Raw genomic sequence first — 17,465 nt, 5'->3', positions numbered from 1 at the left:
TTTACCTCCACTGTCGAGTTGGAAAGAACTAATGAGGGCTTCTCATCATTTGTTGTTGGTGGTTCGCTGGCTGTCTTGGCGCATTCCCCAACTTCCTTCCCGACATACCCAAGTCCTACCTGACAGGGTAATTACTATGATTTGATGGGGTTTATTATGCCCTGGCCATTAATCCTGAAGCCTTTTCCTTCATACCCCATTCTCTTCAGCAGTTTGGAGCCAATTCCTGTGATATGATTTTAAAAAACAACAAAATCATCATCAGGAAACATACATGAAGTTGGAGAATTAATTTTTACCTCACAGGGGTCACGCTGCAACTTTTCCAAGGCCTCGTCCTTAACTTGCAACTATCATAGCAACCTCTGTTTCTTCTCTTTCTCTTCTTGTAGAAGCACCTTCAATTCAGTATTATCTCCTTGAAGACTCTGGTTGCTATGCTTCAGTTCTTCCAGGGCCTCTTTCGTGGCTCGCAACTAAAGCTGCAATCACTACTTTTCCTCTGTCTCTTCTTGTAGAGCTTCATACATTATGTCCATCTTTTTGGACACTCTGAGCATGGTCTCGTACATCTCTTTGTCATCCTCCATCACTGCATGTTCCATTGTTCATGCTTGCAATTCACATCCATGTGAAGACCGCTCTGATACCAAACTTGATCCGAGTTGACTCAACTTCCAGATTTAACCAAGATCTTTTTCTTCCGTGATGTAGTTAGAATTGCATTTTATAAGAGCATAAATGAACATATATGCATGCTTAAGCAAATGGAAACATAATGATGATCAACAAACCATAAACAAGAGACATTGATAACGAAGTTTGTCCAGTGTGGACTACATCTCCGGGCCTGGTGTCAAGATGGTGTTGGCCACTTCATTCAGTGCTGAAAATGGTGAAGATGTACATGGACTATGTTTTCTATCATAAAAGGACATGTTCCCTCTGTTAGAGTCGGTCTAGTTATCCCTCCGTCAGAGATCAAAGCTCTTTTGCATTTCATGATTAGGTGTCCCATCAGTTTTTGATCAGTTGCATTTCGTTAGGCATGCCATAACTCTGATGGAGCGGTTTGTGTCATTCATTCCCCTCGTGCTTGGCACTGCTGGTTCAGGCTTATTTATTAAAATAAGTCTTCAGAGGTCATATACAATCATGTTTTAAATTTTGAGGTCATAGGTCTAGGGTTGAGTCAATTTTGTCTTGAAAAGTCTTAGAAGACTAGCAGGCCAGAGGGATGTCTTTGATAGATCATCACTTCAATAATTTTCATCATTGTACAGCTGAATTAGGACTTCTCTTCAAAACTCTGTTTTGAAGATAAGTCGCCATCTCATTTTTGTAAAAATTGTCAAATCACAGTTCTTCAATCGTTCAAGTGCAACCTTGGTCTCCTTTGCCAGAGCATATCAGAGCTATCCCTGCAAAAAATTATCAGAGAAAATCATTATTTCAACCAATTTTAAAGGGGAAACCAAAAAGGTCAAAGCCTATTAATTTTGAAAAAGTGTCAACAACCAAACATAAGAAAATTGGTTTTGGGTTAAGCAAAAATCAACAAGGAGTCTATATGAAGATATTTCTCCTCATTTGCAACCCATTCCACATTCCAAGAGCAAAGAGCATCGTTCTAAGGCGATTTTGTGAGTTTGTGAGCAAATTGGGCCGTTTCCAGGGCGCACTACGCATCAGGTTGGGCGCGCGACGCACCAGTGGCGCGCGACGCATCAGGCGACAAATTTCAGTGTTATTTTACATGGGTGAGGCGCATCAGGAGCGCGCGGCGCGTTGGGTGAGGCGCGTGGCGCATTGGAGTTTATGCCCAGACTTTGTCTAAAACACACTCAAACACCTCTTCTCACGCATCAAATCACAGGTAGGCTTTATATCCACGGCTCATTCTTGGTTTTGAAAGGTTTATGTAAAGAAATTATGCTATATTTGCCATGAAAAACCAAGTGTAAAAACCCTCCTTGTCCATTAGTTTGCTGTAAGGATTTAAATGCCAAGATTGTTGTAGGGTTTTCAAAAATAAATGTTGCCAAGGTTTTCCTATTTCCTTTGTTTCCCACCCCCTATATTCACCAATATTTTCCCCAATAATTCCTCATAAAATCCTACACTATCCTCCCTCAAATCCTAACCCCTCCCTTCTACTACAAACATATTTTCCCTACCCTACCTCATCCCAAACCCTAAAACTTCAAGATTTTCATGTCCCTTCCCTTCCCTAAATTCCTTGTTTTATTTCCATTGTCCCCATTTCCCTAATGTTTCCCCTTTCCTAACAATTCCCTTGTATATTTGTGTCCCCTTGGTCACAACATTTTGAGAAAAAGAAAAAGTCTACAGTCAATTTTGCACACAGTTGTATATCAGCATATATATATATATTCGAGCTACCTTGTTTTTAAAGAACATGTCAGAGACCAAGTCAGCTTATGAGCAGGATTATGATAGTGATTCTACACCAGAGGTAAATGTGCCAAGGAGGTATCACAAAGGTGGCAAAGGTGGTCGACATGTCAGGGAGGAGCCTACTTCTTTGGCTCAATTGCAAGCTTGTCCACTTGCAATGGACTGTTTTCGGTATCAATCATGTTTTGAATACTGTGAGCAGATCTCGCAAATCCAACATCATTGGGAACTAGTCCGTTTATTTGTTCTACATTTGCAGGATGGTCATGTAAACCTTGCCGGAGTGAATTTCACCTTGTCACCCGAGACTATTGCTCAGGCCACTGGGATACCAAATGTAGGGGAGGAATGGAGTAAATGCCAACAGTTAGACAGATTCTACTATGAGCCATATATCAAGCCCGGGTATATAAGACACTTGACTGCAGTTTTTCCTTTCAGATTCCTAAGGGATGAGTATGCACCATTGATGAAACTCATCATTCGATATTTCAGTTGCGAGGGCAGATTCTCACGTCTCTATGCATACCATGTCTGTTTGTTGATGCATTTTACAAGGGTACGTATGATGAACATTCCGTTTTTTATGTGTCGAAACATAGAGAGGATGGTGCCTTTAGTACAAAGGAAGAGCCCAACACATCAGCATAAGAGCATCTATCATTATGCATTGATTAAAATTGTAGTGATGCATCAGTTGGCATAGCAGGGCATTACTTGGGAAGATTTCATCTCCCGTGATTACTTTGCACCATTACAGCCACCTCCCGAGATAGTTCATGATGAGGGAGGACCTTCACACCAGCCAGACATTCCCGAGATTGAGCATATAAGTTCTCCTCCATATGTGACATATCAGCGAGGTCACAGGGCATTATTTGCATCTACACGACGAGTACTATCTCCACCCAGGGTGGAAGGGGTCTCGTTGACTTCATCAGCACAGCGAGTGTTATCTCCACCTCGTGTGGAAGGGGCCTCGCTTTCAACAGCAGCACCGCAGGTATAGGATAAGGGCAAGAAGCCCAAGCATGAGGAGGGACCTTTAGGTGAGCCATCCGGGTTTGTTACTATTCATGATGAGACAACTTCAGAATCAGAGAAGACCCAATATATCAGGTATCTAGAGCAGCGGAATAAACAGCTTGAGGACCAGCACATGATCATAGAGCTACAAAACATCTGTGAGAATCGCCAAGCTGCCCAACATAGGCAAATTGAGTTCACCTCTTTAGAGCAATAGGTAAATGAGGATCGAGAGGCTAATCTTGAGAGGGTCAACATCTACTTGGAGGAACGGCTGAAAAGGGCCGATAGAGACCATGCATTATTGAAACACATGGTTATGCATTACAAGGTCCGGAACTTGGTTTGTAAGGCGCGAATTAGGAGTCTTAAGGCAAAATTGAGGAAAATGGTCAAGAAGCAAAAACGACAAAAGGAGCTTGATCGTCTTCGGATTTTGGCCTAAGTCTCTTTGACTGAGCATAGTACTTGATTGGGGACCCCCAGCCCAAATTTCAACAAGTTTGGGGAAAATTTTGTCAATTTTTAAATTTTGTGTAAAAAACAGGTTTTTTGGCTCAACGCGTAGCGCGCCGCGTGCTACCCATAAGATTGGGAGGTCCAAATCACAAATGGTTTGCATTTTTGGATTTTTCATGATGAAATACACCTGCTAAGCTATTTCCAAGGCATTTCATCAAGGTTTGGGTCCCCAAAAGATCAAAAAACATGCAAAAAATGACCTCACTGCCCCTTTTTGGACACACAGGAAGCAGCCTTGGGAGAATGCACTTTTGGAGGGGCAAATGGACATCAAATTGGAAAATTCCACTTGGGTTGGAAAGTAGACATCCAGGGCTTTCCAACAAGCCAACCTAAGCTCAATTTGGATTCCAGGAAGTGCCCCAAAAGCAAGTAGAAAGGTGCGCTACGCATTGGGCTCAGGCGCGCTACGCATCAGGATTTTTTGCAAAGTTTTCATCTTCAGCTCAGGAAACGAAGCCAGTTTGACCAGTTTTGACTTGTGATGGGATTTTTCACACTCCTTGATGTAATTAATGGAACTTTATGTTGACTTGACATTTATTTACTGATTCTAGATGATTCATTCATAAAATAGCAAAAATTTAATGAATGAATTGGTTTCCTAGGTTATAGAGGCAAGTTGTTTTGACTGCCTAGATTGTAGTGCTTTGTTTAGAATTGGTTGAAACAGCTCCTAGGATGATGAGCTCGACCCCTAGAGGCAAGGGAATGTGTTAGCTTGCCTATATTATGTATTTTCTTAGTCATTTTCAGGGTTGGACTCTTGGGAGTAGCTTGATACATTATTGTACATATTTTATCTGCAATTTTGGCAAAGGATAGACCAGGGTTTTGCAGCACTATTTGGGATTCATGTGGCCTTATGTGTTGATGGTGTGTTTCTCTTAGTACTTGTAAGTTGTGTATGTGTACCACTTTCCTTATTTAATCTTCTGCAATTAAACAAATGAAGTGTTAAGGTAGAATCCATAAATTTGCTATGCTCTGCCTTTAAGTTTGTTTAATTTTCCATGTTTTCTTCAGTTTAAGGAGAATCCTTGAGACTTCCTTGCTCTCCTTAGCTCCTCACCTGTCAGGTCTATTCATTCAATCACTTTAAAGGCATCAAAGCAGTCGCCTATCTTTCCCCAAGTAGACCTCTGCAAAAGCTGTGCCTCATCCCCGCACCCAAAATTGCCTTCCCCTTGAATTCAACAAAATTTCAAAAAATAAATTCCATAGTCCTTGTACTTCATACCTAGCCTAAAATTAGTCATCAATTCAGTCATCTCGAGTCTCTTTGATTACCTTTTTCCGAGATTGACCGGAGAGAGCCCTCTCTTGTCCTCGTAGGGCTATCTACGAGGCTGAGCTTGGTTTGATGTTGCCTCGAGTTTTGCCTTTCTCAGCCTGAGGCAAATTCGAATGCTAACACCCTCTACATGAGTGGCAAAATCTCTCCATGAGACATTTTGCTACAAGAACTATCACTCACAATAGACCTCCTATCAGCATGACATAATCTTACACATGGTGACAATGAGTATCCCGCCATCATGGAAACAAAGGGATCTCAATCAAAACATACATAACAATCCATGATGAATACATCTCACATGAAATAGACACAAAGATTACACATCATACATCAAGCAGGAATCGAAATAACATATTACATCTCACAAAAATGATCAAAGAATTACATGACAAAAACACTTCATACACCTCAACTCTGAAGTTGGATGAAGAATATAATACTCAACTGCTGGATCTGAATGCACCATCAAAATCATGGCGTCGAATGGCATAGAATTGACTGTCCATGCTTTGAAATCTGACACTGTCACTCCAATCTAGAAAATGGCCGAAAAATAGAAGGCTCAACTGCAAAAACTGACTACACCACTGAATTTGTGTCGTCAAGAGGTGTAAAATCGACTATCCATTTGTTGAATTCTGATACCGACAAAATCTAGGCCTGTAGGAATCTTTTAGATTCCCTCGTGATTCTCCAAAGATTCCCTCCTCTGGGTTGACTGGAGATCTGCAACTCAAATCAGAAAACTAATCTCTCCATTGAGATCCTTGCGAAATTCTAAGAAGAATGAGTATAAATTCGGTTGCATTCTGGATCTGGGAAATTTAAGCCTTCAAGGAATCTAGAAGATTCTGTCAATATTCTCAAAGATTCTCCTCCACTGGGAATATGCAAATCCGCTTCTCAAAAGGTGAATCCGACCTCGCCATTGTGTTCCCTGTGAATATCTAATAAAAATGATTGTAAACTTGATAACATTCTGCCAATGTAAAATTTTACCTCCCAGGGAATCTTTTCAGCATCTTAAGATTCTCTACAAGCACTGTCTCGAAAAGCATGCCAACATAGTTCCGCCTCAGCACTACAAATCATGGTTCCACTTGCAATTAAAATAATATTTAATCTGGAAATTTGCACTAGCTTCCAATATGCTCCTGCGGATTGCAAGGTTTAAGTAGTGCTCAGACGACGAATTTTCCAACATCCAAATTGTTGGCATGTTAGTGGAATCATTAAGTTGTTTGAGGAGAGGTTAGGGGATCAAATCCTGCCCCTCCTTAATATAGTGCGTTGTTATAACCTTTTTGAAACAATGTAACTGTTTGAGGTTGGCTGATAACCCTGGGTACGCAGTTTGGTTGCATATTTTGGTTAAGTTTTATTGTGTGTTAATATGGTGTCGCCTGCTTGGGGGCCAATCACGTGGGCTGGGTGGTTCGATCCCCGCCGGCACCTTCTCCATTAATACTATGTTGTTGCATCTCTGGCCCACGGGGCTGGGTTCCCAGTCAATGGGCCTTGACCCCTCCACCATGTGATTGTTTTGTAGTCCGGAGTGGCAAGGTTTGGCCACCTGCCACCCTATTTAATTACAATGAAGACCGATGGAGGTGGTGGGGGTTATGGCCTGCCACTTGTTTTTGAATTATTTTTTTTGTTTTTATAACAATAATGGTCATTTTCAATTTTGAAAAAAATAAGGGATATTGGGAAAATTAAGTATCCAACAAATTAGCCCGCTTTCGGGAGCTAGGTTTCATGCCCCAGTGTTGGTCAAATTGTAGGACACTTAAACCTGGCCCACTGCCCAACTTTGACTGTAACTTTGACTGGCTTTATCTCCTCCATATGAGATCATATTTGAGTGTTGTTCACACCGTTGGAATTAGGGAAACAAGCACTTCAATTTGATGCCGAGATTGAGGGAATTTGACCATTTTGAATTTTTACCCTTTCTGAGCCCTCTTGGACTTTTGCATGTGTCTCGAGCCAGTTGGATCACTAGTCTCACACCATTTAGGCATAGAAGATATCACACAACCACCATTATAGGATCATCCTTTATCGATGCAACTTTGATTGGGACCCCTCCCCCTCAAAGTACTCCTTTCACCACCCCTCTGGGGACTCCACACACTACCCATTTTTGGATCCCACACGTCACCCCTCCAGAGAGTCCACGTGGTTCCCACCAGGGTAACCTCACTCACACTTACCATCAGGGAACTCCTTTACACGTTGTTTTTCAAAATAATTTCACGATGGAAAACAACAACCAAGTCCCATTTTTATCTTCCTTAAATATTCCAGATTTAAGCGAGTTAACCAATGACCCCATTGCACATGGTCAGAATTGGCCACCCATGCCTACAAAGTTACCTTTGGATATCCCAAAATTCAAAGGGAAATAAGGGGAAGACCTAGGAAACCATGTTATGACTTTTCACCTTTGGTGCTCATCCAACAACATCATTAATGACTCTATTTACCTACGACTGTTTCAATGCACCCTCACAGGGCTAACAACAAAATGGTACATAAGAGAGACCTCGAGTTCCCACACAACCTTTGAATCTCTTGCTATGGATTTTCTCTCATTTTTCCAACTCCCAATATACCAGGACTTGGGATTGGAGCTTCTCACCCATTTCAAGAAAACATTGGCCACACATATTTAAAACCACATCCATGAATGACAGAAACATTGTAGCTTGTGCAAGGCTCATATAGAAGCAAGACTCCTCCTCGACTTATTTTTGAGATCCCTCACCTCAGAAATCTCAAAGGATGTCACTTTCACATATTCTAAAAATGAGGAAGAGGCTATATGAAAATCTCAACAATTTGAGCTCATATATATGCAATATGGGTACCTCTACCATGTCCTCCTGGATGCTCCTCGCCTCCCTTATTTCAGAACAAAACTACTAGGAGCATCTAGTGCTACAAATCAGTTTATCAAAACCATAGCCCAAAATCAACATAGAAACACTTACCAACAATCTAGAAATGTGTATGATGGCCAAACCACTTACCAGCCATATGGTGCCTCACTTGCAGCATGACTACAATCCAACATGGGATATTATCCTAGCTAGCTTACACCTATGCATAATCCTACTATACAGGTCAACCAATACCCTCCCACACAAGGAAACCAATACCCTCCCATGCAGGATGCCCAATACCCTTCCATGCAGGGTGATCAATACCTTCACACACAAGGAAGTCAGTACCCTCCCAGGGCCACAGAAAATGTTTCACTTCCCAAAGCACATATGCCAATTAAGGACAGGGGAATCCCTATTTTCCCTTTCTAACACCCAAAAGAATAACCCACCATCTCAACCTAATACTGGGGTGAATTTTGTGCAACCTTCTTTCCCTCAACAACAATAGTTGAACATGGAAAACCCACCTAATTTCACTAAGAATAAATGAAAGAACAAGTAGAAAGGGGAACCTAGATAGGGGGGGAAAAACAACAAAAACCTCTGCGGGCACCAGCTGGGAGAAACCCCAACTGGAATCAAAACCAGGTAAGACCAATAATAACCAAAAAAAGAAAAAAAAAGAACATTATTCTACGAACAAACCATGCTTATGCTATTTGTGGGGAATATGGCCATTATACCCATCATTTCCCTCAACTCCCTGAGTTGAAGAGGATAAAATATACCACGGGGAAAGACGGGAAAAACCAACAACCTGTAGTAATGCATAATTCATTCCCCCACCAAGGAGTGGTAAATACCTAGCATGAACCCTCCCAACAATAATATCAGAATCCTTATGGAGGAATTTCCCAAAATACCTCAAATCACGACATTTAAATGGAAAGGGAAGAATTTCTCCTACAAATGTAAAACCAAGATTATGGAACTTCACTAGAAACCAACCCATTCACCATGACCATTGAAATACCTGCAGCACCTTTAATGATCCCTCCACCCCTCGTAGAAACCATACCATGAATGGTCAAAGAGCCTCTACATTGAACAAGACATAACTCAAACGATGCTCAGAGCTACATCATAGTCGATGACTTAGATCAATCTCCATCAGCTATGTGAGCAATAGAAGTTTTACAAACATGCCCAACCAAATGGAAAGCCTTACTTTCCATGTTAGGCACAATTGACCCTACTAATTCTTGTTTCATGGCTTCCAATCTAGATAACACTGCCCTGTGTCTTCCATCGATAATCGACTTCCAAATTCCAGTCATGATTCAGAACATTAACATCCATCGTTGCATAGTTGATCAAGAGAATCCACATGTATAATGTCCAAAAAAATTTGGCAGAAACTGGGATTTCTTGAGCTCAAAGCATTATACATCACCCTCAGAGAATACGACAGGCGCCCCTCTGCTCCCGTAGGCCTATTCTAGGACGTTCCATTGGTGCTCACCAATAAAACTATGCTCATTGACATAGAAGTCCTGGATGCCTAGTTGGATTACAATATCCTTCTTGGTCGCAGCTACATGTATGCAATGACTACAATTGCATATTCAGTATTTAGGATTATGATGTTCCCTCATGATGGGAAAATCATTACAGTTGACCAACTCACGTACTACAAGAAAAATACATCCAACACCCCTAATGGTGTGTTACCTTTCATATGATCTTCCTCAGAGTTGATCATGACCTTTACTGAACATGGACCAGGGCTATTCAAGCCATCAACACTCCTTGGTACATACCTTGGAGACCCACCTTTGCTGGAGGCCACCCCTGTAGCCCCAATAGCCCTAGTGTGTATGATGAATTCATCAAACACCCATCAAAATAAGGAATAGGTTCTAGATAGCCCTAGTGCCGCAACTACTGGTTCTACATTCCTACTTTACTCTATCACTGAAACACCCTTCTTATATCCCCCACCTAGTTTTGGCTTGCACCAACTCATGGAAACACTTACATTTACGAATATGGATTTCGTGATACCTGTCTAGTATTTGGACCCAAAAGCCATGTCATAAAACTCAGTTATTACCTCGACGGAATCATTCCTGTAGCCATTGCTCAAGAAACCACCCCAAAATGAGCTACGCCTACGTTGACACCAACATGTGCCAACAAGAGGGATAAGAAAAAAGGGAAGAAGGTGGAAGCCTCAAAATATTCCTCATCCATGATACCTCCACCTTGTGATTTGTGTGAAGCAGTCAGACACCCTACAAACTTGTGTACCAAGCTAGAGAAGTTGAAAGCGCTTTTGTATTCCCCAAAAGTTCCAGTAGCCCCACCTCCACTTATAGGAAATAACGCCACACAAATGCATAATAAGGCACTGAGAATTAACCATGCATGCACCATATGCACTGAGTACGAACATTATACCCATCACTTTCTCGAAATCCCTCAGTACTAAGATGAATTAGGTGCATTCTCTCAAGCCAATACAACGTCTCCATCACTTCCCATCGCGTCAGTGGTGGATGATGGATCCAAAACCGTCTTTTTTATGTTTGAGGAAGAAGCACCGCGCACGGTTCATCCAGGAACCCATCACTATTATACCTCCTACCCGTGGTCAACATTTAGAATAATGGAAAAATAACCTTAGGTAGTGTTGCGAAAACTTCCCACACATGCGCCCTATGTGACAGACCCAACCATTTAATAAATGAATGCCTAGAATTGAGCAATATTAGAAATGCCTTTGTCTTGTTGGTCCATATTCCTAGAATTACTCTCTAAAATCAAGCCAGACACTCATTCAACTATTGTCACATCTGTTCCCAAGCACATCATACACGAAATTTCTAATACCTTCCATGTTTTTGAGCAGCAACAGAAACATTACAAAAAAATGAAACCGGGGGCACACATCCTTCTACCAATGTCTATACTAAGATATAGAGGTGGCCTGCACCCTGGAGTGCTCCATCTCATGACATTGAGCAAGTGTCATCATCTTGCACTGTGAGCGCTGCTGATAACCATATCATTTATTATGTCAACTCTAATCCTACGTGTAATATCTGTATCAACGACCCTCATAATTATGAGACATGTCTGATGTTACAAACATTTGGATGACTTAGGGTACAACATCCACCAATTCACTAGATCCCTGAACATCATCCTCCCATGGAAGAAGATGCATTAGCTCCTAGGACGTTAATGTTATCACGGGGACCTTCTCCCACTCACCATCCACCTGCCATTATGAAGATTTATCCCACTATCTGGAATTGACAAAAAACAACATCATATATGATTCATTTCCTCTACCATAGGAACCCTGATTCATGTTGTTTTCGATTGCTAAACCCACCACAACAGTGGTACCACCACAAACTGTATAGACTCATCCAATCTGCACATTGTCAACTTCCCTGGGTTCTACGACATCAACCATCGAATCATTTTCTTGTTTGTCTACTGGCATAGTTAGGTCCCAATCCCATCCTCACGACCTTGAAAAACCCATTTCACCATTAGATAATCTTTTTTCACTCATATGAAGATATTCCAGAGGCCATGATGGAACAAAAATGTCTGTGGCATGCCATGCATCACCTTTCTTTATTTTTACCTGGAAAAGTGTCTTGGTCTATTAATGCACCAATTCATGATATTTTCACAATAGAATCAAATGATTTATTTCCTCCAGAACAAGTAAATTGGCTTAAAAATCCCATCTAGACACTAGATGAATTTGAGGAGGGGAATATGTCAAATATCTCACCCACATTTAATGTAGATATTTCAACCAAACCTAGCATAGTCTAAGAAATCTCACTGGGGGAAACATGCTTCCTAGATGAGGTGACCTCATACAAAGCCCTTTTTCAAGAATATAGGGACATCTTTCCCTAGGCCTACTCATAAATTCCATGCATCAATCTTTCCATTATGGAGTACCATATTGACACATGGATTGATGCCTACTCCATTAGGCAAAAGTAGCATCAAATCCATCCTTCTAAAGCAAAAGCGATCAAACAAGAAATCAAAATAGGGCACCATATCCATTATGAAAAAATAGGGCACCATTCATGTCTGTACTGATTTTAGAGACCTAAAAAAATCATGTCCCAAAGATAATTACCTTACACCCTTCATCGACCAAGTCATCGATGCGTGTTTTGGTCATGAGGCTCTATCCTTCATGGATGGCTTCTACGGTTATAACCAGATTTAGATACACATGCTCGTTGATGTTCATGATATAGTCTCGCACTCACACAATTGTCAGACCCTTTCCCCCCGAGGACATTGGCCATTCGGAAACACGCCTGTTTCTTGTGCATATGCGTGGGGTGTCTGACTGTTCCTCAGACAATCACGTGCTTGTTTCTTGTGCAGATGTGTGGGGCACACGACTATTCCTTAGACAGTTACACGCTCGCATGCTTGTTTCCACCAAATATGCGACGTACTCAACACGAAGACCTCGTGGCTTCTTCACCCTCAGTCATGCAATCATATGACTATTTTACCTTTACCCACGCACGAATGTTTCATAGTCGCCTGTGTGGGTTTTGGATTTTTCCCTAAAAAATGTCCCTAAAGGCCATCTTATATGGCATATATACCCTAATCTACCAAAATCACAAAGTTTAGGTACTGACCTCTTACTTGGCTATCCTCACGCGCTACCCGATTGCACAGGCTGACTGCTACAAAAGAAAACAGCTCGTGGACCTAGCTCTATAGTCCACATCAACAAGTACAATGAGGTGGCATGTGGTCCATATTTCCCTATATATTTCCCTCAGTGTCACCTTCCAGTGGCCCATTCATGAGCTCATGACCTCCTTTCACAAAACCATTAATGACTTTAGGATAAGGACGATGTCATCTTCATCATGGTACCCCCCATTCCATTTTAACAATATACTTGGGTAATTGGTTGTCGAAGTTGTAGGTTTCCCAGAAGTTTCTCAGTAGAATCAGTTCTTCGATGACCATCGTTAGTTAAGGTAGCATTCTCCACTCAGGATGATAGGCTTCCTATAAATATTTGCATATCCTGACATCATTTCTCAGAAATTCACCATAGGTTCAATCATCTCGACCACGTTTACCAACAACTACCACTTACACCTCGTAAATGTCCATAACTGTCAATAATACCTCCAATACATGAATCACCTCACACAATTGGGATCCGTGACCATTCACTAAGGCTCGAGAGCCATCTCATTTGCATGTCTCAAAGATCAGCCTCATTCTCCTCTTTTATACTTATTTCTTACCAACCCCACTCCTGGGCCACCTCATTTAATTTTTGTCAGAATAAGTTGAATGCACTCCCGCATTCTACATTTGGCCTATTATCCCTCCATACAGCATAGTCCATATGCATCACTTCATCTATCTCATCAACCTCACAATGAGACCAAACAATGGGGCCCCTACCCTCATCAAAAGACTCTACCTGCATCATTATGCAAATCGCCATCTTCTTGGGGCAACTGTCTCCATGTCTTTATATCCCAAACCACTTTTACATTTTTTTGGTAAGTATACACATTTTTTTTAGTGAGAGGATTCCCACCCATATTTTTGTTTCTTGTACCTGACGGTAGTCCCTAAGTCACCCTTGGTTAGAGATCGCTTATATCACCAAACCATGATCCACATTCATTCATCATTTACCATGCCAATTAGAACATGTTTGTGCCTACCCTGGATATCATACCAACTCTAGGGGCATTCTCCCAAAATGAATTGTTTTGAATGCTGAAACTTGCATTATAGATTCAACCTTAGGCAATTTTCTATACCCACCCATAATGTCAGCTCTCATTATCATGCCTTTATGAACCATCATGTTATAACGATCTTTATTCCTTCACCATGATTCCCCGAATCAACATTTCAGGTAGTTTGCGCTTCTTTCCTGACGACCTCAACATTTATCTTCCAGGATCAAACTTATACCTTGGATGCTCGCCCCCTTATGGGACAAAATCGAGTGGAACAGTGGGAAACACTATCGCCCATTGACGCCATCGGTCTCCCTGACATTTGACACCACCAAAGTTTTTTCATGTCAGGGTAGAATTATACATTGTGACCATTGCAGTTCTCTCAGTTAGTCGAAGATCCATGCATCCCTTAGCACCTCATTCAACAATGCTTACATTGAGATGCATGGGAGGTACCTAGAGTCATCGATCCATGCATCCTTTAGCACCTCATTCAATAATGCTTCACTTTCGATGCATGGGGGCACCTAGTTCGGTCTACTTATTAAAGGTGCCCTTGAGGGTGTAAGCAATTATCATCATCATCCATCATAATTTCAACCACATCAATGCTGACTTCACAATACCATTTCCCGTGTGATTGTAATAGTTAGTCGTTAGCCATCATAACAAGCATGGGACATGCCCGTCTCATATAGACACTTTTTAACTCAAAATTTCTTCATAGCATGGTTATCTTTAATTCTCAGTCAGATAAAAAAAACATGACGTATTTCGGTTATACGCTTGCTCCTAACCTCATACATTAGGGGGTAACTTTTATTATATGAAAATCATACACTCATATATAAGCATTAAGAGACACTCAAAGTCAGTGATCAACACATATATGGGTGGAATTTTTAGCTGGAAACACCATGAAGAAAAAAAATCAAAAGCTCTCCTGAGGCTCATGTTAAAAAATGGACTGCGTGGGTGCACCATTATCAGAATTTAATAGTCGCACGACTGTTTCTTCAATAGCCGTGTGGTCGTGAAAAATTCCAATCAACACCTCAAGCCACGAACTTGCTTGAGCAACACTCTAAATCTTGACATGATGGGTTGACAAATTTGAGCCTTGAGCCCCAAGAAGCCTTAAAGGCAAGGAATTGGTAGCTCTCATCTCATTTATGAGGTGAACCACCACATTGATGAGCCAAGGGGAGGAGGAGTGTCCAAGAAACTCTATAAATACAAGTTCTAGGAGAGCTAATAATAAGAAGAAGCAAAGCATTTTTATGTTGCCAAAATTTCTCCTTAGCAATCAAGCATTTCATTAAGAAGAGGATTTCATCATTGAGAGAGTCTTCATACTTCTTTGAGAGAGAGGAAGCTTGCAAGGAGATTGAGGAAAGGAACTTCCTTGTTGAGGATTTTTGAGCACCATTGCTCAAAAAATTCTCTCCAAGTGTCTTTTATTCATCTATTGTATCTCTTCTACATTCAACAGTCAATAAAGGGAACCCTTTTCCATTGCTTTGTTGATGAGTTTTCTTTATTAAGCATTGTTCATGTGTTTACTTCTTAGCTTTTAATTTATGTTTATGTATGCATTGTTTTCATTACTTATAGTGCTTTGTTTACCCATGTTTGTCCACTAACAACAACCAATTACCCGTGTTTTCCTTGTAGGGAACAACCAACTTAGAGGAAGGTGTATTTGGTACTCTATAGAAACAAACACACAACATAGTTACTGATCAAATGAGAAAATTACCTAGTACCCATTTTTTTGCGGTAGCAAAAAATGACCTGATTTTGAAAAGTGGTGATTCAGAATACACTTTTTTTTTGGAGTATATTTTTGGCACTTTAAATTTTCGAATGTATCAAGTATGAACATTATTTTTAAAATGTTAGTGATTTTCATGCTGATTTTGAAAAGTGTTGATACAACATCAACCCTTTTTGTTTAGAGGGCTTATTATACTTGCTGCAGACATAGTATAACACATTTAGTTTTTCCTTTGACTAGGTATTAGTTTGTCTTTGACCAAAAATTTATGACCACTATCCATAGTTTAACATTAGGATTTCAATTTTTATTATTTTTTATTATTATTGAAATTTATTTATTTGTAAGGTGATTGGTTGAGGTTTTATTATGGGTTGTTTAGTAACTTCCATTTCTATTAGTTACTAATTTTTTGTTTTTAGTTTATTTCCTTTTTATTTAACTTTTTTATTTTTCTATTATATATATATATATATATATATATATATATATATATATATATATATATATATATATATATTATTTATTTATTTATTTATTTTTCAGAATATTTTCAATTTAAGGTGATTATTATTATATTAAAAACACATTTTAATAAATTTAATTATAGAGAATTATATATATTAATAAAAATAAAACACACACACATATAGATATATGTATATTAATATAATAGCCCCCAGGGTTAGCTCAACTAGTCAAATAAGTGCTTCGCCGTTCGGGAGGTCACAGGGTCAAATCTCCTCGAAGCCCTTGGGGTTAGGCCTAACTATTGGCCACGGGGCTTGATACCCTTGATCAAGCTCAGATATTTTCGTGGAGCCATTTTTATAGCCATTTCCTTTTAGTTGTTAGAAGGCCCATCTCCCTATTTAACCTACAACTATGATCTGATTCTTCATCTTGTCCTGATGATGAACCACATAGGTTGGTTCGAAACACGTCGACCTAATTCTTCTGATGTGATTTCTTCCGAAAATGTTTTTATTCAAAATATGGATCACAAAAGCTTAAATTCACATAGGTTGGTTCGAAACGCGTTGACCTAATTCTTCTGATGTGATTTCTTCCGAAAATGTTTTTATTTAAAATATGGATCACAAAAGCTTAAATTTGAATGAAATTTGTCTTTGTTATTTTCTTGTTTAGCTACTATGTAGGCCTTGTTTTTTACACTTTAAATTTTCCATTGCATTAAGTGTGGATATTTTTTTAAATGTTGGTGATTTTAATGTTGGTAATAAAATATAAAAAAATAATAAAAAACATGACAAAAAAAATCAAATATAAAAATGTCAAAAACAAAAAAAACCCATAAAAATGTAAAAAAAAAAAAACAAAATTACTTGTAAAAATAAAAAATTAAAATTTTTGTAAAAAAGAAACAAAAATTAAAAATTAAAAAATTTCAAAAAAGAAATAAAAAAAAGGAAATAATTTAAAAAAACACATAATTTAAAGAAAAAAAATAAAAATTAATCGTAGAAAAAAATCAAAATCACTTTTTTTAAGTTAAACCTAAAAAAAATAGCATAATTAAAAAAACTAATAAAAAATATTATTAAAATAAAATTTTAAAATAATTAAAATTAAAAACAAAAATTAAAATAATTAAAATACAAAAATTTAAATTAATTAAAATCAATATATATATATTTTAAATTTAAAATAATAAAAATTAAAAAAAAAAAAAAAGTAAAAATAAAAAACAATTTAAAATAATTAGGAAAAAAATTAAAATATTAAAA

The sequence above is a fragment of the Pinus tabuliformis genome, chromosome 7 (assembly GCF_031772625.1).
Source record: "Pinus tabuliformis cultivar Carrire ecotype Pingquan chromosome 7, CPIR1, whole genome shotgun sequence".
NCBI lineage: Eukaryota > Viridiplantae > Streptophyta > Pinopsida > Pinales > Pinaceae > Pinus > Pinus tabuliformis.
Note: the sequence above shows the minus strand (reverse complement) of the source record.